Below are 25,461 nucleotides of genomic sequence, written 5' to 3' on the forward strand. Positions count from 1 at the left end.
GTTCAGCATAATATCTGACATGTTCCTCCAAAAGAAAAAAAAACAAAGCCCACAAATTTTCTGTTAGCCATGAGAACAGCTACATAAGGAGAGAATTTTTTTCTAGCATATGTACCACCATAAGTCTGATAACAGAATAACCATATATTTATCTACACATATACACCTGAACTATTCCCTCTTCAGAACTGATAAACAGAGATAAAAAACTATTTATTAGATAAAATTTGTAAATATGAAATTCATAGCCTCAACTATGATGATTCTTGGTCATCAAGATCCAAGCTGGCAACCACCAGCATTCTCAGTTGGCTGGTCATTCTCACTTAAAAAGGCAAGATGACAAAGAATCACAGAAAAGGTTGGGTTGGAAAGGAATTTAAAGATCATCGAGTTCCAAACCCCCCTTGCCATGGGCAAGGACACCTTCCACAATGCCCCATCCAACCAGGCCTCAAACACTTCCACAAACAGAGCACCCATCACTTCTCTGGGCAGCCTGAGCCAGTGCCTCACCACCACACAGAAAATAATTTCTTTTTTAGTATCGAGCCTAAACTTGTTTTCTCGCAGTTTGAAAATTTCTCCCCTTGTCTTGTCACTTGTTCTTGCAAAAGTCTCTCTGCAGCTTTCTTGTAGCCTCATTTAGGTACTGAATGGGCACAACAGGGTCACCTCCAAGCCTTCTCTTCCCCAGGTTAAACAACCCCAACTCCCTCAGCATTTCCCCACAGAAGTACTCCAGCCCTCAGATAATCTCTGCAGCCCTCCTCTGAACTTTCTTCAACAATTTTATGTCCTTCTTGCGCTGGGAACCCTAGTCAGGAAGGAGAGAATTTTCAAATTGGCTACTGGATAAAATCCTTGTAATGTCCTGACAGCCCAGCCATGCCATAAATTGTTCAGGGGTGGCTGACAATGGAACAGAACACTCTGTCACAGCAAAGACTACAAGTCCCAGTAGCAGAGCCACAGTTCAGTGCCCAAGGACACACTTGGGCATGCTCAAATTTGCAGACCCAGCCAAAGACACAAACTTTTTCTCCCCATCCCCCTCCTTTCTTTTTTACAACTGCAAATGGGATTATCTCAGCAGTTCATTAGGACATTGAGATCCTCAGTGTCATCTTTGTTCACATCACCTCGTTTGGAGGTCCACATACAGTATCAGCTTATAGTTCAGTGGTCTTGACCATTTAAAATCTTTTCTTGGGAACTTTCACTAGGGATCACTACTATTATTCCAAAAGAAAAATGGCAATTCCTTGTATTTCAGAATCCCCAATATAATAAGTATTTTTGTTTTCATTAGATATTTAAATAGGCATTCAATTCCGTAATAAATTATCCACAAGATCTCCATAATGGATTCCTTCCATTCCATCTTAGTTCCTGGGATCATAGTCTTTTTTTCCCACTTTTGGAATGCCATCTGGTGTGAAAATTAAGATTTCTGAAAGCCATGTCATGAAGAAAATAAAATAATCCTATATAATAATGAATTTGAAGGCACAGGAAAGCTTTCTTTTCTTTCCAAAATGGCTTTTAAACTGTCACAATTATGTTTATTACTTTTCATTCCTTTCTTAGGATTGCAATATTTCTTCTCCCTGTTGGTATTTGTTCCCATTAAAGGCTGAACATATCCTTCAGATATAATAAATGAAATAGGCATTTTTTGTTGACATGAAAAAAAAATACTGATCATCTGCTGTATCAGGAAAAATACTAGAGGATGCAATAAAACTTTTAAGACAATTGTGGAGCAGAACAAAATTTAAAATTACAGTAAAAAATCAAATACTTTTGTTAAACATCAAAATAATGGAAATCAAGACTAAAATTTCTTCCTAAATGAAAATTATAGATATCCCCTCCCAGAAAGCAATTATAATTTTCCTGATTCATACAACCATGACTACTAGGGTATTTCTATGTAAAACACTCAAGGTTTTCTCTAATACATTAACATGCTGCCCCTACTACTAAGCACCTTTTGTTATATCACTTGAAGTCATGAATTCTGATTAATTACTACTGATTTTCAGAAGCAGGACCTTGGCTCAGAAGACAAACAACGTTATGTGCTGCAAAAGCATGAAAAGAGATGGTCTGCTTCTTCTATAGAACATTAACAATACCCAAAAGTCAAATTTTAGTAGGTAAGAAAAAGTAAAAGCATTAACGGTTTTTGCACACAGATACCACAGAGATTGCACATACATAGGAAGAACCGGATCCAAACAAATGTGAAAACTGACATTTAGATGAAGAACTTATATAGAAATATAAGTAATACAGCTACTTTGAGATGAAGTAGTAATGCTAGCAATAAAGTAGGTGCCTTTTTAGGCCTATTTCTTCAATGCATGCACACTAAAAAAAAGAAAAACCTAAAGAACACACAGCCACAACTATTATAAACACAACTCAGAGTTCACTCAGCTTTTGCATCCAGGACAACAGGTTCTTCCTAATTCACCAGCACAGTCTAATATGGCAATAAACAAGTACCAGCTTTGCAAATATCTAAGAATCCATTTGAGCTGACAGGAAATAACACAGCAAAAAATTCAAGGTACAGAGTCAAGCATTTGTCTACATCGACTACATAGGGCATACAGGTTTTATTAAAACTGACAAGTTTTTGCATTTCTCTATATTCCATTTTGGTTTATGTTTAGAATTTTCCCTCCAACAATTTGTGATGCCCCTACCTTCATAGACATTGACAGATAAGAATCTTAGGTAGATAATCTGATTCTGTAATTTTTAAACGAATAGAAACAACAGACTTTTATTTATGAATGCAAAAAAAGTATTACATTATTCACTATTTTTTGGCTTAATCAATGCTTGCTGTGCTTCAGCTGAACTATATTGAAAAAGGGAAATATCTGCAGCAGAGCTATAAAAACAATTTTCCCCCCTTATCTGGCAGCTGTTAGACTGCTTTTAGAGTCCTGAGTCCAGGTTTGGGTGCTCCAGAAAACAAAGATGCTGATAAACCAAAGCAAGTGCATGGGGTGTCACCAAGGCAGGTGAGGTTATGAAGCACTTGCTCTTAGAAAGGGAAGTTGAAGCAACTTGGCCTCTTTCATCAAGATTGGAGAACAGACAGCTTCAGGAGGACCCCAAAACAGGTCCTTAATACCTATAGTTGTCAAAAATAATATTAACTTATGCTCTTTCCAGTGATGTATGGTGGGGGGAACATCATTGAAACAAGAGGTTCTAATTAGACTTAACCTTTTCCTCATGAGGACCCTCTTGCACTAGAAAATGCTGCAGAAAAGCTGCACAGTAAGACCAAGTCATCAGTAATCTTGTCTGCCTGCACAGCTGATCCTGCCTGAAGAAAGAATTTGGACTAGAGATCTTCTGATACCCCTTCTAAACTGAATTACCCCATAAATCGGGTTCAGAGTTTTCTTAGTGCATTTAATTTTGCTTTTGCAGGGATTTAGTTTTTGGTTTTGTGCCATCATCCCCACTTTTTCTAAAGGAAATTCAGTGTACTGCAGCAGACTTCCTTGCCATATTCTGATATAACCTCTCCCTCATCCACAGGGCAAAGATTTTTCTCATAGTATCTATACAAATGTGATTTATGAAAGTGAAACTGATTATTACTAGGAACTTGGGCTATCAATCTTCCTTTTTTTTTTAGCTGTGCAAATATAATGTTGAAAGTCATCCAGGAATAATTTTTAATGTTTTGACATCTTCTGGTTTTTAGAGTACTGCTGTGAAGAATGACTTATATATCAATACAAAGGCATTTAATCAGATGACAGAGATAAAACTGACTGTAGAGAACTGCAGGATAAAGCCTTGAATCTAAGTTACTTCTAAGGCAAAAGATTATAAATAAATTGTAACATTTCTGATAACAAACCTGGTTTTCAGTGTCAATGAAGCATTTTCTTAATGTGGAAACACAGTATAAAGAAAATTGGCATGGCAGGTATTAGAAAAAGGAGAATATTCTAAACTGCATGCTATTGACCAAATACAAATTTTATTTTGGCAAATTTGTCTTACATACAAAGTACTACAAAAAGTAAAAAACCTTAATACTTAGAAGAGTCCAGAGACAAGTTTCAACAAGCTACAGCTACAATAACATAATAAAAATGCATAAAAATCATTAGGACTATAAGCCAAAAGGTTTTTAATTAGCATTAGAATTAATATTAGAATTAGTAAACAAATCATATGGCTTAAAGCAAAAGTAGAAAAAAATCAGTAAAAATTATATGCACACAGTAATATAACTATAATTGTCTTGCTGGAAAAAAGTATTATTAAAGGTTTTACTATATTAGCTATACCAGATATTATGAAAAAGAATAGTTATCCTTATACACAAAAGAAATCTTTATTTTACAAGTTTTATGATATAGCATAGAATATTTCTTTGCTTTCTTTAGTATTTAAATTAAAAATGAAAGTTTTTGAGGGAAGTTTACTTTGATATTATATAGAACTATATTTTCTAGATTGTCTCAAGTAGCTTTTGGAGAATAATTATCAGGAAAAATGAGATAATAAAAAGAAATACAATACTTACTAAAATTATTCTAGGTAAGACTGCAAGATTACTGCGTAAAAACTTTAAAGGAATTTTGTTAGATTTTAATGGAATCTGTATTGTAGTAGTAGCAATGTAAGAATCATGCAAGATATATTAAAACATGAACCATTTCTGACTACAGACTTTCATAGTACGTAGTAAACACAGATCAAAAGACAAAGCTACTCCACAATATAGATATATGAAGAATATATCATACAGTTCTGAATATATGATCTAATTTTTTTAATCTATGTTCTAAATTACTTCCTAAAATTTGAAGATTCAATTATGTGGTGGTAATTGCTGTCTCCTTTCTAAACAGCTTTCAAAAATGTACTTTCCAAAAGCTTATTTGGAAACAGAACTGCTACAGAATAAGAAAAGCCCTTGCATAGAAAAATTAATTAATTAAAGAGGGAATAGCTAAACTATCCATTCTCACAATAGAGAGATCATGTACAGTGTTATAGGAATATGTAATCAAAATCTGGAAAATGGGAACAGCCATCAGTGCTGAAGATTCTGTCATTCTGAAGATGGTTAGACCATAAAGATATATGTCAGAGTGAAGAACCACAGAAAGGTTTCAGAACGAAATGATTGTAAAAGAATGGCAAATGTCAATCCATGACACAAACACAATGTAAAAAGAGAAAACAATTCTAATTTCACACAGGAAAATAATGGACTCAGAACTGCCCATTATTTCACGCATTCAAGTGTGAAATTTTGGACTATGATATAAAAAAAGTTGACTCAGTTTTAACAGCCAAAGAGAAAACCAAATGTTAATAATTTCTAAGAAAGGAATATACACCAGAAAAGGGTGGGAGATGACATATGACAACATAAATGTGTTTGTATGCAGTGACTGTATTCAGCTGTGGTCCCCCTCTTTGCCTCCAAATGAAGCATTACAACTGGAAAAGATTCAGAAGACACAGTTAAAGCTCCAGGCTGGCTTCTAATAGCAGAACTAATGTAAGCTTGCACTTCTCAAAATCTAGAAATTGCTTGCCCTAATTGTCAAATATCTGCAAAATCATGAAGGCAGAGCAAACAGACTGATTCATCCTCTTTTTAATACAGGAAGTTTCACAGAGAAAGGTTGAAAAATGTATTAAAGGGGATGGTGGTTTTTTTGCAAGTGCTCATTGCTAAGTTGTAGAGTTCCTGTCACCTTTGTATACATTTCACTTTATCACAAATGGGCATATTTTTGAAGGGGAAAATCTTCAAAAACTCATACTGATGCTGAGAACTTTAATCAGAGATTTCAGCAGAAGGCAATCTGCTTATGTATTCACCTTCATTGCCACATATGCAATAAATACAGATATTCAAGTTCAACACATGGTACGGTCCTTCCTGAATACTGAGCTTTCTTCCCTAGGGAAAGCAGCAATCATTATAGAGCCTGAGTAAGCCATTATTGAAATACAATTTTTATTTTACACATTGTCAGACCTCGTTTTAAAAACATAACTCAACACATGAAGTGCAATTTAAGGGATAATTATTCTGAATATCAGATTTCATTAATCAGAACAAGGTCATTGCAGAACTGATCAGGACAGACATTATGTCTTCTAAGTCATTACACATGAAGATAGAATTGAGGGATCGAGATACATCTCTGTAACAGATGACAGAGAATGTAAAGCATGGATGCAGAGAAACCTGAGTGTCATCTCACTCACACAGATCACACAGATTCTCTCTTTCCATATGGCTAGCAATAACTTTTTAAGCTACCCTGAGTTTGAAGGAAGTTCTACCTGAGTGTATTTTAAAATATAAATAAGTTCAATACATCAAGAAAACAAAATAGGATGCAATTGTCAGTGAAACAGTGAGAATTTTGAAAAGTTGATGTTATGTAAGCAGACAGGCAAACATAACTACACTTGCACAAATATGCCTACACAAAACATAATATGCTGTAGCTGCTTGAAGTTAACTAAAAGCAAATGTGTAAAAAGTTTTTGACTTAATGACAACAAAGTTAAACGTGAATGCAAAAGGAACAGTCTTGAAAAGAGTTACAGTAAATATATGCTCACATGAAATCCATAAATGACAGCAATTTATATATGAATTAGTTTTTCAATAATATTTATAAAAAGTACACTGCCTTCTAAAGAAAATCCAATGTCACAACAAAAAAGTCTGCATAGAATTGTGCAAATGCATTGCTTATAACAATACTTAAAATGTTCTATTCTGTTTACAGCTACTAATTTACCAAAGTACCCAAGAAGAAAGAAAAAAAAATTAAAATCAATTAAAGAACACTCAGAAGCAACATTTCCTTTTTAAAACTGACAAAATTTTATAAAATTTTGCATGGAAATGCCCATTCCTAGTGGAATTCCTAGTTAAAACAAATCTTTGAGATAATATACAATACTTCATAAAAATTTATTTTCTATATCTAGTAGTTTATGAACTATTATTATTGAACTATGAACTATTATTATTATCAGATTCTGTCATGTAATCAAAATACATCCATCCACTGTTACATAATGATAAAAACATGAGTCTGGTTTATATTAACCATTGTTTACCTTTGTCATCAGGCAGTTTATTTTAAATTATTTGCTGAAAACAATAGACCTTCTGTTGCCAACTACTTCAAAAATAATTTTCCTGTAGTTAACATTCTTATCAACAGATTAATTTTTGCCTTCTCACACACACCCCTCAATGTTTCTTGGTTCATTCTTTATGATCCTGATGCATTGATTAATTTAGCTACAATAAAGAACCTGTAAACTCCATAATCTAAACATATTCACTCCTGCTAAAAGTCTGACAAAACAAGCACTTGGATAGGAGTTTTATAGAATAAATGTAATTCTTTATAAATTTTAAATATTTTTGTTATGCAGCATTGGATGGTATGACCAAGTAAATAGAAGATTCTTAACTATTCTGTTACTTCACAAATGGTTGCTGTAAAAATCTCAGTTCACTAATATTTGGGTGAAACATTCTAAATATTTTTACAAATTTTTAAGCAATCAGGAACAGAAATAAATCTGACTTTAAAAATGGCAATTACTTAAAATACATTTATTAGAAGTAATTAAATGAGGTTTTATTTAATTAAATAATAATAAACTACTAGGAAGATCCAATAAATACAAAATCTTTACATTTTTTATATATTACAGCATTTCACAACAACGGAACTGTTCTTGATTAAATGACATCTTAATTTTCCATTTTAATGGAAATAAGTTTTGATGCCTGTTTGAACTATAGTCCTGTTTGAACTATAGTCACAGACTTTCCAGTGGAGTAAACTCTTGATGTCCCCATGGCAAGTATGATTTCTGTGTTCTGGATCTTTAGCAAGAGACTTAATAAATAGAATTTTTGCTGTCTTTTATTTCTGTCGGTCCTGATGTAACACCAAGCTGAGAAACCATCCCAGCCTGGTCATCCTAAAGAGACTTGCTCAATAAGTATCAACAAATTAAGCCCTATTCAAAGCTTTATCAAAAAAATATTGTTCAGAGTATAATCAGTTTAAGTACCTTTTATAATTAATTGATAATTTGTGAGCATAAATTTGGCAGGGAATTTTTTTAAAATTATTGAATCTTTAAAGTCCTACTTGGCTTTCAGGAATGACAGGTAGAAAGCCAACTTCAAAAAACACAGCCTCTATTGAAACCTGATAAAGTAATTTCACAATGCCACCTGTCAGGATACTGCTCCTGTACTACTTCAAATATTTTGAAGTGGGATGAACAAAGGCATTAGAAAGGAAGAAGAGATCTTTCAGTTAAACTACAATGATTGTCAGTTAAACACATATGATTAGCATCCTACACTGCATCATACCAGATAGACTGTTAGAAAAGTTCTTAAGATACTATCTGAAAGCAGTATTCTAATGACAATGTTTCCACTAAGACAATTCCATGTGTACCTTCCTCTAATTTCAAAAGTGCTAATTGTTGGCAACCAGCAACAAAGTCACAGGGCAGACACATTTTATTTAACTCCTATTAAAAACATCTGTCCCCTAACATCCAAACCTCTTTCCTCTTAAAAAAAAAGAAAAAAAGAAAAAAAAATGGTAACTTTAAAACGTACCTCTTTATAAGTAAAAAAGTTCTGAATTATAGGGTTCATTTTGGCATAATTTTTAAACAGACTTTGGCTAAAGTTCCTTGATCTCCCATTTAGAATAGATGGCCCTAGTCTTTCATTGTAATCTACTACAATGTGATACACACAGGACAGTTTATTTTTAAATGCAACCTACAATTTAGTCTCATAAATATACATATTCATTAAGTCTGATCAATCTAATCAAATATGTCCTTGAAAGTATTCTCAAGGAAGACATTAAATCAGCATAAAATAACTATTATAAGCCACACAGAAGAAGGAAAGAAGTTGCTATATATTGACACACTTCAGCAACATGAAAAGTCAAAGTTTCTGCATTTCTAGAAATATATTCTATATATCATGACCTTGCAAACCAAACTGTAATGTATGAAAATACAAAACAGAAACTATATGTACATACCAGATATTCAGATATGGACTTTTTTCTGCACTAAGCCTGAGGTATTTTGCTAACAAAGGTAGAAAAATCCTTCATTATTATGACTAATACATTAAACAAATTAAAACCAAAACATTTGAATGCGAGAATTGTCATGTATTATAGAGAAGAAGGTAAGCATCTGATGTTATGTGCTGAACATGCATTTTCATAATTTAATTGCATGGTAGTTATTAATGCACAAAATTCAAAGTCCACATAGCATAGATTTCAGAAGAGTAACATTCTTCTTGCACATCATCAGCAGCACCTTAGAAAAGTAACATAATACATTGTGCGCTTTCCCTGCACTTAAACATTCTATTATATAAACACAATATAACAATATTTAATTTACATACATCAAGTAATTCTTATTAAATCTTCTACACAATTAGAATAACAGGAAAAAATTCTGCAAATGGTAAAAAGTATTTTTTGCATCAATAATATTATCCTTCAGTTTTACTGGTGAATTTAAGAATTTATTCTAGCTTAATGTTGATTTTATAAATAACTGCTGACATTCATATCAAGATTCTTTCCTCTTCCCTCTTACTTTCCTCACCACTGAACATCATGGCAGCAGATACTAATGGAAACCTGTTGATCTATACTCTAGAAGAAAAAGAGATGGAAGAAAGTGTTTAAAGCAGTAAGAGAAAAGTATCAGTGTTTAAAGCAAAAGTGGATACATATACATAATGACAAGCTATTCAGATATTTCAATCTCCTTTTTTTATGTTTTTGTAATTACTCTTAAAAATCAGGAAAGGGAAAATGGTATTAACTCATAATTCATAAGGTACAGCATATGTCCAGCTATAATATTCGGCATTTATAAATTGACAATCAAGACAGATTTTATGAAAAGGACTGGAAAGGATTACAAAAGCTTAAATGTTTTTAAGAGGAGCTTTCTTCATGCAAGGGAACACACAATTCAGGAAAATTATAACCATTAACAAAAGGTGTGAGTTTAACATGGTAAAATTCCTTCTAGGAAAAGGAATTCAAATATAGAAAACTGATGAGCAGGGACAACATTTTGCATTTGACAAGATAAAGAGTTAGAAAGCAATTAAATTCAAGTGGTGTGATCAGAGAAAGTTTTTAGACAAATGACTTTGAAAGTGGTGTTTTGAAGAAATGGAAGTTAAGGACCTACATAAGACTTTGGTAACCTGTAATGAAGAACAAGCATTTGAAGATTTTTATAAACAGAGCAAAGTTTGGATGCATGCAATCTGAAATGTCATAGATTGGCTATGCAATTTGACAGACAAATTAGATTCTTGAAAAGAAAGGGTATGTTGTCCACAGTAACCAAAAATGAGTAAGAAGGAAGGGTCTGTGAAGAGAACTGGGATCAGTTTTCAAATTGCTTATTCAAATTCTAAGTAGAGTATCTATAGGATAACCACAGTAAAGACAAGATGTTCTAGGAATCACAGACAGGAACACTAGATATGTGCATCATTGCGAGAAACAAAAAAATACAGTCCTGACCAAATCTGTGCGTAAGATCATGTGCATCAATGAAGAATATTAGGAAGCAAATCTCTGGCACACAGATTAAAGTGAGATGATGGCAGGCAACCTACCAAATAATGAGATATATGAAGACAAAGTCACAAATGGACGACAGTTTCTTGTAGTTGATCATGACTACAGAGCCATACTCAGTAATTGAAATGAATGTGAAAAACTTGCGTACATATGTAGTTCAGGAAGAACAGATAAAGGGAGCAAAATAGAGTCATACAATTTTAACAAGAGGAAATCACTAACTAATAGAACAAAATCTGGAATGAATGAGTTTCAAAGAAAAGGAAGATACAACTAACTCAATATTGGTATATACCATATACCCAACCGGGCATATGGGATTGCCTTGTACAAAATGCATTAAAAATGCAGAAAAAAATACAGGCTTATGCTTGCCAAACACAAAATAATCTATTTCTGGGGATTACAGATAGGAGAAAAAATTGCACTGATATCTTCCATCTGACATTGCATTTATGATTTGGCAGAGAGTTCAACAGAAGTTTATAAAGCTGGCCACAGTTCTTCCTACTCCTCCTAATTAATGAATCATCTACAAATGCTAACTACCTAAAAACCCACCCCAAAAACAGGGGTATAAAACAGTTCCCTAATTAAAAGATATTATATTTGTTGCATATATATTTTTTCTAAATATATGATGAAAATCTAATCTTACTAATTTTTCACACTTTTCATTTTACAAAATGAGATTGCTATTATACCTGAAAATATGCATTTTGTTAGTATCACTCCTGACCTTAAGCCAATACCCACAAAAATAAAATTAAAAAAATATTTTGGGCTCTTTGACATTATACAGCAAAAAGGGAAGTATACTTTCCTTCAAGCTACAGTGTTTGAAAAAAAGCAGTCATAAATTAGAGAGAGGTAGCAAGCTCAAGCAACAGAAAATCAAAATTTTAAAATTTTCCTACATAATTGAAGTAAATATCCAATTCCGGTTATTCTTTCCTTTTCTTGTTCCTGTTTTTCTTTCCTTCTTTGGTTTGAGGTTTTTTGATGGTTTGGTGGTTTTTGTTTTCCTTTGCAAGGGCATTGATTTTTTCCCCCTTCTAAAGTGCTGCTTATATTATTGTCAGAAATATTCATTAGAGTGGAAGCAGCTGAGACTTACTTTTATTTGTTGAATCTCATGTTGGCCAGTGAAATGTAGCATTATCAAATAGCAGGTCTTATTAAAAAGGAAAAATATTTTTTTTAACAAACCCATAAGCCTTCATATAATGCAATATGGCAAAATAGTAGTAAACTATCACACTATCAGATGTGCACTGACACTCATGAATGCCTATTTAATCTGCTAAATGTATTTTAATGTGGTTACTGATATGAACAAAAGTGGCATAAAAAAAATGAAGAAATTAGACTGTAAACTGTGAAAAACAGAATAGGATGATGTAATATTAGAAGTAATTTCTCACAAGAATCCTGTGCTGAATTAGAGCAACTTTCCAGCGATATGGCATTTCCTTCCTGTGCCACTCCATACTCCCTGAAAATATATAAAACGGAATGGGTTTTACAGTACATGGAGTCAGTTAATGTCAGTTACTCTCTAGGCTTTATGATTCCTTAAGGAGATACCACAAAAAAAGAAAAAAAAAAAAAAAAACCAAAAAACTTATTCCACAAACGAATTTAGTTTTTGTACTGCAGACAAACCTGATCCTGGTAAGATACGGTCAACAAACGTACTGGAACAACTGTCTGCAGCTCACCCTGCACTGAAATACCTTTCAGAAACACCACATTTTTAAGAATCACACTAAAACCAGGTTTTTTTGGTTTTCTTTTTTTAAGGTTCAGTGACACTCAAAATGCTCCAAAACTTGATTTTACAACAACCAAACTTACAAGTCCAGGTAACAGAATTTTGGCCTGGTTTAAAACAATTGGATGCCATTGACTTCAGAAACCTATTTTTCTAGTCAAAAACTACAAAAACACTAGTACTGTATTCCACAGACAGTGTTTCAGAAAGCAACCTGCAAACAACTCCAAAGTTGTTGGTTCTCCTTACTCTCACCTAAAGAGCAAAAAATGGCAAATGAATCCACAGAACGCCTAAGAATAGTTGGCAGAAATTTGAAAAATATATCTAAGGTCCAAATTCAACATTTTAGTATTTTTGCGTACCAATTTGGGCTACAGAGACTTTAAGTATCAGTACCTTTACAGGATGGGAATTACAGCTGCCTGACGCACTCTCCTTCCCAGCAGTATCAGCCAAAGCTCACATTTCCAGTCTGTGATATCTGGTAAAAAATTGAATGGAATGCCATGTCACTGCTCTGCAGATTTCTGAAACTGAAGTATCTGCTTTTCTTGCCTATGTAATAAGACCTCATATGCTGGCTTTTCTTTAACAAGCACATCTGATTTGAACTAGCTCCCTTATTCTAAAAGAGCTAAGGTGTTAAGGAATGTATGGAATAATACGTTTTGCAGCTCATTTTGAAAACTAGTGAATACCAGAAAAAGTCTAATGCTGTGTTCAGTTGTAAGGAAAAAAATTGCCAACTTTGTTTTTAATATTCTTGCTAGAGATAAATGAACACTTCTTTAATGTCCAATGCATTCTTGATTTAAATGCTGCCAAAGGCATTTGATTTTTTTCATCTTAATAACTGTTCATCAGCTAAAATAAAGTAATGTAGAAGATTTATACCAAAGGAAATGAAGAGAAATTAAAACAGAGCTGCCATGGCAGGACTTCAAGATAAAATTACATTTCACAATGGGAAAGGATCCTTTAATAGCAGAAGACCTACAATATATCCTTGACAAAACTGGGAAACAGAAATTAAAACAACTTTTATATTTGTATTTGCGATCTTGATGCTTATTAAGAATTAAACACTAAACATATTCTAAGGAGCACTCATGCTATAAAGCTCATAGAGCTTTAACTATGTGCTTTGGAACATCTGATTTGGTTAAATTGTTCTTGATTTTAGTTTATATTTGTAATATATAGGCACAAAAAATAAAGTGGTTGTTCAAAATATTTTTAATACAATTTTGCAAAAAAGCAAAATACAGAAATTTTATTTCAAAATTAAGTTTGTCAATTAATGAAGAAAAGCACTGTATACTTATTGATTTCTACATGAACAATCAAATCTTTAAGGTGAAAAATCTAAGAGCTATAGTGGTACAAATAGGAATTTTTTTCTCAGTACTAGTTAGGTTCCAACTAGACTTACAAATGAAAGCACAGACTATTTTAGAGTCTAAACAAATCAAAAGAGTCTTCATTAAAACAATCTGAGAATTAAAAAGCAGAAAGTAATCTTTCTCAAAAGCAAATTAAAAATATTTTACATAAATATTTGCACATGTATTTTGATTTTGTAAATCTCTTAAAATATGCAGTCAGTAACTTCATTAGATGCTTCTACAAATTTCAAAACTTTGCAAGAGATGGAAACTGTCCAGACATAAAGTAAAAAAAATAAAATTAAAAGCAATACAGACTGAGCTAATCATGAGACAAGGAAAATATTCAGAAAAATAAATTGTATATTAAGAAAATAGATAGAATTCTGTGACTGTAACTATTTTTTAGCAAAACCTGTAGGTAAAATGAAAACATATAAATTGCTGCATTTAAAGGAATAGATCAAATTCTAAGGCTGGAAATTTCTTCCAGGAACAGCTTTTGGACAAGAAAGGTGATGACAAGAAAGACAAAGAGCTTCTCACAAGAAAATAACAGGCACATTTTCATTACAGGTATGATAATGCATATGTAATAATTTAGGTTAGGTATGAGTGGATATATAATATATGCATTTAAGGTATATAGTAATAGCTTGGTACTATGACCAGTGTCTTCTCTATACTCAGTTAAAAAAATATATACTGCCAAGATCACAAGTTCCATAATTTTCCTCACCCCTTACCTTAGTTCTTCTGTAAACACACTGAAAGTATCTAGATTAATGCCAAAATGCTCATATCTAGACTTCTTTGCTAGAAAATTTAGAATACATTCTAAAATGCAGATGAAATTGATGAAGATGGATGCCTACAGAACATTACCCAATGTGAAGTATTTTATTAAATGCATGAAATTGATGTAAAATGTCAGAAACAGTTACTTAGTATAGAAATAACACAAGTACTTTTAAGAAAATATAAAAATATTTAAACTGGTTTCAGATCCAGTTTAACATAGTAGTTTGGGGTTTAATTTAATGACAAGAGTCAGGAAGGACAGCACTAGGTGTCTGGGGTTGCATCACTTTTCTCACATATTTTCTTCAACATTGAAGTGGATATAAATTTAAGATGGAAGTACCAAAGAATGCAAAACTTACAGTGCATGCAAAATATGCATTTTAATATATAAGCACCACTGTACTACAGTTACTCCATTTGGCAAAGAGCAATTAAAACATTTGGGAACTCATTTATTTATTCCAAAAACAAATAATGTGATCTAGTAGACAACAGAAAAAAAAAATCTCTGTAGAGAAATTACATCTATTGTTCTAATGAACAAGGCTAGAATGCCATAAAAGTAATACACTTATATATTCTATGGAAATAATACAATTATTTTCAACTTTTTCCCTGGAATTTCTCTCTTCTACACAGTCACAAAAATAATTTCCCTCTATGTGTTGTAAAGTTATATATCCCTTCTTTTTAATATCTATCATTTTACAAATGATTGGTGGTCTTCTTTTTTATTAGAATGAATTTATTAATTAAAAAATTAAAAGCAACCTATTCCTTTTATCTTATAAAGAACACATAGAAAAAGATAAATATAATCAGAATGATGGTATTATCTGGTCATTTTGGTATATTTTCATATTTCCTATTGTTATACAAAGGAGCAAATGTGCTTTTTTGATTTTGCACACTGTACTGTATAATATACTTTCACAGTATGAAATAATACTTCATAATATATCACAGCACAAATCAAATGTAAAAACATCCGAAAGAGGTGATTTGATTCAATTTTTACATAACCATGGTTTTGCAGAAGTGAACATATCTTTATTTTTTTAACTGGCATCAGATACTTTGAAATAGATGACTGCTCATCTCTTTGGTAATATTTATCTAAAATTGAGAGAAAAATCTGAGGAGTAGAGGAGATATGAAGTCTATAGTTCTTTTAATTATCTCACTACTAAAATTTTCATATTAAGAAAAAAATTTAGGATCATTTGTACTCCACTATATAATATTTCAGTTCAAGGGGGAGCAAGGGATTTTTAAGCATTAAAAAAAATATTTTGAACAAAAAAACAACGGCGAACCATCCTAAATTTTAGGCCACCTTGACAGGTAAATACTTAAAAGAAGTTCTGCCTCTAGGAAGGGTCAATATCTGCACTGAGCATTTAAACAATATGAGCTGTTCTGTTTAATTCTAAAATTCACTCTAAGAATCTACTTCACCTAGAAAAATTAACATCAGACAGGGGATGTGAACATACATTGTCCATTCTTTAAGAACATACACTGAACATGAAGATCAGAAGGAAGAATCAGATCAGCAACTCAAAGAAAGTAGCATGATGCTGTGTGATAATAGCTAAACTGCTATTTTGTTAGAACTGTGTTAAATGACCATTCTTAAAAACATAATCCTAGGTTAAGTAACCTAAAAACACAACTGACAGCCTGTACCTTGGTATTCCTGAAGTCATATTTTATTTGAATTCCTTAACACCACTGTTGCATTAATGACTTCACATCCAAAGCATTGTACCCAAGAGTGAGAGTGATTAACTGAAATTTAGTAAATAATAGAATGCAAATATTCAGTCATGCAGTTCAAGTGCATTCACCTAATTTTTTAAAGGAAGTATAGTTCAAGAAGAGGAAATAAGTGTATTTCAAGCATTTTCTAATCATGCTCATTTTCTTCCTATGTTTGGATTGTACTTCAGTAATATAGAAGAACAGTTGTGCACTATTTCCTGTTTCTCAACTAATAAAAGTGAAACAGAAGACAACAATTTATAAAGACAAGTTGCACATACATTAGAAATTTAGTCTGGCAGTTCTGACGTGTGAATAGAAGAAAGACAGAAAAAATGTTGTAGAGTTATTTGCAGCACTTAAATTCTTCACAATAAAAATGAACTGAATAGAAAATGCTTCACTTTGTGAATAGCTGATGAAAATTCCAACAATTCAAGTGTAAAAAATCAAAATCTTGCATAGAAACTCCTACTTTTATATATACATAAACAAACACATATGGGTGCAATTTCATATGCTTTTGGAAAGGCAGTACAGTAAACCTTTTAAACTTAGACAATTAAGTTTCATTACAAAATTAAATTGTCTTTATTGTACAAATAACTAAAACTAAATTAGACAATTTAGTTATCCTTTAGTTAAAAGCAGAATCTTGTACAGTAGAAGGGAGTCTTCAAACACCTGCTGTCTTTTGAAAGCAAAAAGTTACATGAAAAACAAAACAACTAACCTATTCTTCCATAATCCAAGATGTACAGCCAATATGCCCATCTGCAATCCACCTTTGAAAAAAAGCCCATGACTTGAGAATAATTTATTTAAAGGCAGTTTTATTTTACCATCCCATTAGAAAAAGGGATCCTAATTAAGAGACATCATAATACACAACTAAAGTCATAACAGTATTGCGAAAATATGTTTTAAAAGATATATTCATAGCAACTGTCCTTTTATTATTACACTGCATGGCAGTTTTCTGTATTGAGTTGGAAGTACTACTGATTACATATTTTAAAAATTTTTATCATTAGATTGTATACTGAAAATCTGTGAGAAAAACACTAACACTCTTATTCTCCTCCACAATAATACATTCTAAACACTGGCAAATACATTCAATTGGAGCCTGAAACAAACAAAAGTTGCTTTTTTGTTCTGCTATGACATGCTAGTCATGTTAACAGTTGCTTTTCACAGTAAGAAGTGCTTATATTTCAGTTTAAAAAACTATTCCAATAACAAAATCAAGAACCAATGTGCATCCATAATGTAGCTATCATATGCTTACACAAGAGAGAACTTTGCAATATTTATTACCTCTATTCATTGTTAGACCACAAAGCTTTCATCTCCTGCTTTGGCACAGAACAAGACTACACTCAGTAATATATTTCAGAGAGAGAAAGTATACCCAAGAATGCAGAGTGCAGGAAAAAGTCAGAATAAACCCAAGTCTAACTTAAGCAGGTGCAACTATAAAGTAAATAGAGAAGCTTCCCACTATAAAGTAGAGATGCTGCATAGCCCCAAATCCAGTTTGAGATACAAGTTGTCAGAGTGGTAAGAGGAAGAACTTTAAAACCTCATAAGATCTTGTGTAAGCCAGAGCTCGATTGCACAGACCTCCTCTGCTGCATCAACAATATAGAAACTGCCTGTAAAAGTACATGCAAAATATTTCATTCCTATTACATTCACAACTAAGATTAAAAAATATCTATAAAATTTAACAGATCAGAGTTGGAACTCCCCTCTAAACTTAGCATACACAGGCCTACAGGGTGTAGCAAACAGCCTCTAAGAAGCACAAATACATGGCTATATAAAAACATTGCTGTAATATGGAAGGATTCAGAAACCATTTGTTTGTTGGTTTTGTTGTTCTGGGATTTTTTTGGTTGTTGTTTTCTTCAGTTTGATTTGGTTTCTAGTGATAGCTAGTGGCTATTTATATACTATTAAAAACACAAAATGTCTGCAATTTAAATTACACTAACCGTGGAAGCCATCCTCCTAGTTGGAAGCTATGGAGAACCTCCAAGTTAGTTTTTGTATGAAGTTTCAAAGACATATCCAACTCAGATATGTGATAATTATTTAATTGTGGCAACTTACATACAGTTTATCTTACTGGTAGAGAATTATAATGAATTTTTTAAAATTGACTTGATCAAAAGCTGAATATAGACTTCATAAAGTTCATATGTATTTAGACAACTTCAACCATCTCAAGTTAAACAGCAGTATAAATGAAAAATTTCTACACAGGATATGATGCCTGGAACATGACAGAAACACAGAAAGCTAAAATACATTTTTATTACACTTCAAAAATATCATTTGCAAGAAAGCATAGTAAGGCAAGAAAGCATGCAAAATAAATTTATCACTAATCCTTGTACATTTTTACATGGGTAAAAAGCCAAAAATTCGTTCATCTAGAAAGACTTTATAAATATTGTATTTTGATTTTTATGGCAATATTTTTGTTTTGATATACTTGTAATTCATATTGATTTACTATATCTGGCAAAAGTAATTAAAAACATTATTGTAAAAAACACTCATAGAAAGAGTATATTGCTCAATATATCTTACCCCACTCACACTGACTGATGGATTTTTTTCAACATCTTGCAATAAGCAAAAATCATATTGCGAAAAAGTATTCCAAAACATTTTAAACTGAACCCACTGCACAAGGAAAAATCAAAGATGGTAACTTACTGCAACCCACATGATGATACTAGAACTAAAAGCATATAAACACTGCGAATCTAAAACAGTATGCTGCTATTTTATCAAAATTTAAACTATGGCAGTTTCAGCTTCTAATGACATTATTTTACTTAACACAGATTGTCTTTGATCTTGCTTCTTTGTCTTAACTTCATAACTATACTGCACAAACATCACAATAAAGCTGAAGGCTTTGAGAATTCTTGATCCTCTATTTCTGTTAGTCACAAAAACTAAAACTCAGAAGCCAAATTCTGTTCACTAAAATTAACTTCAATATTCTATTACATTGTAAATTTGGATCATCAGTCTATCATTAGTAGATAAAAACTGACCATGTTGGAGTTCAAGCTGAAGTAGTTCATACTTCAAATGCTGTGAAGATTTAATTACTATACATTATAAAATGTAATCTAAAAGTATTTCTTGCAATTGAAAAGTACTTATATCTTCTTAATTGGTTTATGTGGCATTTAAATAACTTTCCAATTATCACAATTTGGTACCCATGTACAACATCCAACTGCTTGTTATTAATTCAGACAGTCATGGTAAAGCTCAGGTACCAAACCACCATTTGGCTACTTGAGTCTGAATGCTCACACAACCCAGAAGATAACTGTGGAATATCATTCCTATCTACATTCAAGGGCAGTGTCAATGTAGAATGGGAACATTTAGAATACCTTTAACCATTAACAATAATTGTCAAGAAAAACATGGAGTTCTTTACATCTCTAGGCTAGAAAGTGTGAGTAATTGCAAAGAATGAATCATAGATGTGCTGCTAAGTGTATCAGCCAATGATTATACATAAGATAATTATCTTTTTACAGAGGTTATTAAAGAAAACTAGAGTCAATCATTAAATACTCTATTATAACCCTCTGAAGTACAACCTTGTCAATATTATTTAATTCAGGAAATAAAAACAAAGCATTTTGAACGAGTCTTTTCATTTGAAAGAAAAATAAATTAATATCTCAGGAAAAATATACCTGCAAAACAGATTTGTTTTTCAACGCTGAACTAATTTTTAAGGCAAGAAAAAGATTAAATTTTAATTACACAGGATTTTGAAGACCCAGGTATTGTATTGACATACTCCCAATGTATAAAAGCCACAGAAGTGCTTCAAAACAACCTTTTTCAAATGCTAGAGAGATATTAACGAAAGTGGCTTTTTGTTTAACATAACTTTTTTACACAGTTTGAAATCATGACAAACCTCTTCCTGTGATATGTAAAATAAGCAACATTATAAACACTTTAAAACAGGAACACATACTGCAGATGAGCTTTTATCACGCTTGCTGATATTTCAATAGGAAAAACTATTCATATGAAATCACACTGGAAATATTTCTTATTTAGATTATTCTAAAAGACACTCAGAAGTTAATTGCACTGTGAAAATTTGTCTAAATAGTGTTACTATGTCCCTGTCCAGTGCATTACACACCCAGTGTTTCACACTGTGAAATATAAACACTGTCATTCTTCCAAAACAAGAAAAAACAATTTCATTCTCTCAAGATAGTGATGCTTCACTGGAGAAGAGACATCCTCTCTTTTATACAAGAAGTCTCCAGTTTTAACAAATTAAATGTAAACTTTGTGCGAGTGACACATGCACAGACACTAGTTAAAGGACAAGAATATTTGCATGTGGAAAGTTTTAAAAGCAAATATAAAATTCTCAAGGCTCCTACTTGCACCTCTAAGGTCACACATACACTAACACACAGCATTTCACACACTGAAACCCATCACACTTGTTACTGCAATTTACTAAATCTAGGTGCCAATAGATTCTTTTCACTATGAAATGCAGAAGCCTATCTTTTAACAAATGCAAGTAACTACAGACATGTATCCTGATGACAGAGCTCTCTCTACCCTGATTTTACAGCCAAAGGGAAGGTCATTGGCCTAAAAACCATTTCAAAAGTGTTGGATATAAGCTGCATATCTCTAGTAGTACCTTTTCCCCCCCCCAAGAGTCAAGCAGTTGTCCAAGTGTGGCAGACAAAATAAAGCCTCCTGAAAAAAAATTCCCACACATAATTCACTCTTCCCAACTACACATCACAGATACAAAACTAAAATAAACCAGACGTGACTTGTATAGACATAATTGGATAAAAAGAACTGCAGGAAAGCTAAGTTGTGTTTGGCTGTTTGGGTTTTTTCATTCCAGGAAAAAGGCCCACAATAAGTCAACAAGCAGTTAAGATAGCAACAAACAGAAAGCAAACAGCAAAAGTCACAATATTTTAGTTTTTAAAAATGTAACCTAGTTCATTTTTAAACAAATTAATCCTATATTACTTCTCTAGTTACTCCTGAAGCAAAAGGTATTCAGGCTATTTTATGAAAGGCTAAAGTGACAATTTCAAGCTTGTTTTTACACAGCATTTAATGACTGAAGCAAGATCCAGGACAACAGTAACAACTACTGGATAAAAAGCAAAAGTACTCTAGATAGTATGAGAGAATTCACAGGAAATTTGTCAAGAGCAAGTTTCATGGCTTATCCTAGATAAACCTAGATAAAACTTGAAAATTAAGAGACAGAAATCCTATCTATTTATTTATCTGAATACCTCTTCCATATTGTATTATGATTAGGACAAGCATGTTCCAACTCACATCTTCGTTTGTGTAAACATCAGAGCCAGAGAGTGAAGCAATTTTGCTCAAAATATGTGATGATTTAAACCTCCAAAACAAGTATTTGCCCTGAAAGGCCAAATGTGGAAAGCTAAGATAGCGTGATATACCTAGATAACAATGCTAACATTCAATTTATCAAGTAATTTTCCAAATATGAGGAATAATGTATTCATTAGTTAGGCTATTAAAATATATTTTAACATGGCTTTATTGCACTAGCTAATCACAGAGCTTCCAAACAGAGACCATTAACATATCGCTATCAAATCAAATGAATTCTCAGAAATTATCACTGGCCATGGCAAAGTGAAGTGCATCTTCAACACACCAAAGATTGAACAGATGAAAGCACAATGAGTCAGCCAAAGCAGGTAAGACCTGTTACGACCTCTGTCACCACTCCAGAATCTACACAGAAAACAGAGATTGCTTCAGAAGGACAGACAGACAAGGGGCAATATGTGGGAGGGAACAGAAAAGAGGGCCACTCTACAAAATCATCAGTACCCCATATTCCTCTTCTTGCAGAGATATTAGAAAATATCTTGCACAGGTCTGCTACAGCTGTCCTTTTCTATGAAACAGCACTTCCACTGTCATAGCGACCTTGGCTAGAGGAAGATTTCCTCACTCCCTTTATGCTTTGATTTTCTACATTTTCCTTCAGCCATCTAACAAAACAGTAGCATCTATCAGCAATAGGGTAATAATAAAATATTAATATTGCCAGAACAACTTTTGCATTTAATTCTCTGCCTCTAAAGGAAACAAATTATTCCCCTGTTTTAAGCTGTGTAATAGTTCTGAAAGCCTCCAGTGGGATTCAATAGCAAGTACCTTCAAATAGCTTTGCATCTATAGTCCACTTATTTTATAAATAAGTACACTGCATCTAACCCAGAGGATCAAAACTTTTAACCTAATTTTTTAAGTGCTCTGATATTATGCAGACAGTAAGAAGGATTTGCCACCATTTAATTGCTAGACTGGATTGCATACAATTTATTTTGCAGAACCAACACTGTTCAAACTATAGTTTTGATACATGATTTACTAAAAAGTTAATTTTATGATTTGTCCTGCATCATCTTGTTTTTGTAAAATAATTTTCAGAATGGAAACTCTGACTGCAATAGTTGTGTCCTCATTGCCAAGTAAAATTATCCATCATTTTGAAAGTACAACAATACTTTCCATTAGTACCAATACCAATAACAGCCTAGGTTTTGTAATTACTGAAGACTTCTTTTCGAGGTAAATCTACAGATTATTAAAAGCCATCTGCTGGGGAAGAAAATTCCACATGAAGAATAACACTAACCTGTGCTTCTCTAGGTAATAAATATGCACATTTTAACAACATAAAGCAAATGTGTAAGAAAATTTTATCCGATAATCTAAAGATTCATGATCCTCATATGTATGTGTATCATATAAAAATGGGAAAAGAGCTAAACCCAAGATTTCACTTTTATATTGTAATCTGTTAGTGCTAAATGAGTTATTGTATGCTAATGTTTATAATGCTGGAAAAAAATTTTAACTATTTGAGGGAAAAAACATTAACATAAATTCATTAAATGAGCCACTACAACAGCAAAGATTTATGTATCAAATATAAGATATAGACATATCTGAACAATATAATAAATCTAGCTCTAAATCCAAACTGCATGCACCCTTGTGTATGAGTGAGAATGCAAGACAGATCACATGCATCTGCATTTAAGAGGAAGACAATGAAAGGCTGCTTATTGGAAAAAGTTGGATTAAGTTGGATTAATCAATAATTATTGAAAGTGCAAAATTCTAAACACAGGATGTTACTGCTTGAAACTACACAAATATACATATAGTCTTCTGTGAAATCAAACTAAAAATCTCAACAAATCCATGATGATCTTCTCTCACTGATTTCATATAAGCATTTTTCCATTCTGTTTATACAGAAAATATTTAATTAATATGGGTCCTAAATAGCTTCATCTAATGACACTGCACATGGTACAAGATCAAACAGAAACAAAGGCAAACAAACAGGTCCAAGATATCATTCAATTGACTTTTCATTACAATGGACATGTCTTGACTTGCAACACATTTCTTAAAGTCATCAATAAAATACCATGAATATCCTCTATCCTATATTGCTTCCATAAAATAAGGGTCTCAAATCACTGTTTCACTAGGGCAAGATTTTGAACATGGGGTGTGGGGAGAGTATGAGGGGATAGTCTATTGTTCTTGGTCATATTTATTCCCACATGGAAGTCATATTATGTGAAGGAAAAAAAAAAACCAAACAACAAAAAAACAAAAAAAACCCAAAGAAACAACAACAACAAAAAAAAAATATATAGAGCTTTTTGTTTAAGTTTCTTTTTATATTAACAACGAAATTACTATAATTGCCTGGTAAAATAGCAAACCATCAACATTAAAGCTGTCATTGCTTTATTAACACTGCAATCCAAACTCAGTGCAAGATAATGATGCTGTGCCACAAATGTAAGAATCTGGCTCCTATTGAAAGCACATGAAAGGTTTTCATTAGTCAGATAAGGATGGGTTATAAATGCAGTTGTGTAAAATCAATTATCTTAATGAAACCAAAAATATCAGATTAAAAATGAGAAAAAATTCAAATGCATGAATCTTACAAAACAAGGTGAGCAATATCATTTGTCAAAATGATAGAAGTTATTTAAAATGGCACTTATCTGTGGCAAGTATTTAAGTAAAATTAATACTGAATGCATAAAATATAAAATAAAATAGATATTTATTTACAACTTTGGGCCATTATTTGTACAGAAAACATAGATTAATTTTGTTCTGTGAACAGTTCTTCTGCAAGGGAAATATATTAATTAACTGATTTTTTCAATCTTGAGTCTTCACACTTCCCTGCTCATATTGAAATATTAAAAATATGTGCAACTGATGGAAGTACGATAGCAAATCAAAACTCTCAGTGCCTGAAATGCTATGAAGTTTAACTTCTTAAAAGTCTTACAAATTATTCTCTAATCTTGGGATTTGATAAATAGTTTACAGAAGAGAGCTAAAAATATAGCTGTGTGAAAAGGCAGGGTTGCCAGTTTTTTCATGGTCCCAGAAAATGTAGAAGTTGGCAGGATCACCTCAGCTCCACTGTGCTCCTGAAAGATATAAAATACCACTGTCCACTGCATCATTGGGTCCTTAGCACTCTAGCACTACTTATGGAAAAGATTTTGCTGATGACAATAATGGGGTTTTAAAATATGGAGTAAGACAAATTTGTCAGTAGGCATGATCTTTTTTTTGTCTTGTCCCCTAAATATATTTTGAATATAGGTAAAAAGTGCTTTCCATTATGACAAACAAATTAGGATCTCACTCTGGGCATTATTACTTGTACAGATATATTAAGAAAAATTAACTGAATTTAAATTTAAAAAAAAATGTGGTGACTGTATAGACCCATTTTATTCCATTTTTATCTAATGAAATTAAATTTTAATAGTTCATCTCAAATATATACTAGCAACACCTAACTGGAACTAAGGTTGGGAGCTGGCAACAGGCTCATAAAACCTCCTCCCTCACAGTA

The 25,461-nt window shown here is 32.4% G+C and overlaps 1 protein-coding gene across 6 annotated transcripts in view; it reads right to left on the reverse strand.

The window, feature by feature from the left end:
* The window catches only part of NOVA1 (NOVA alternative splicing regulator 1), a 140,941-nt gene that overhangs the window by 74,637 nt on the left and 40,843 nt on the right, over nt 1-25,461 (reverse strand). Inside the window, exons 3-4 of one of the 6 annotated variants that reach the window (XM_079308107.1) lie at nt 12,892-12,976; nt 12,143-12,213 (exon numbers count right to left, since the gene is read on the reverse strand). The exons of 4 other annotated variants lie outside the window; for them this stretch is intronic. The gene's annotated coding sequence lies outside the window, so the exon portion shown is untranslated. The remainder of the gene's footprint in view (nt 1-12,142; nt 12,214-12,891; nt 12,977-25,461) is intronic. One more of the 6 variants, XM_079308109.1, reaches the window with a different exon arrangement.

Source organism: Erithacus rubecula, assembly GCF_903797595.1.
Source record: "Erithacus rubecula genome assembly, chromosome: 6".
Taxonomy (NCBI): Eukaryota; Metazoa; Chordata; class Aves; order Passeriformes; family Muscicapidae; genus Erithacus; species Erithacus rubecula.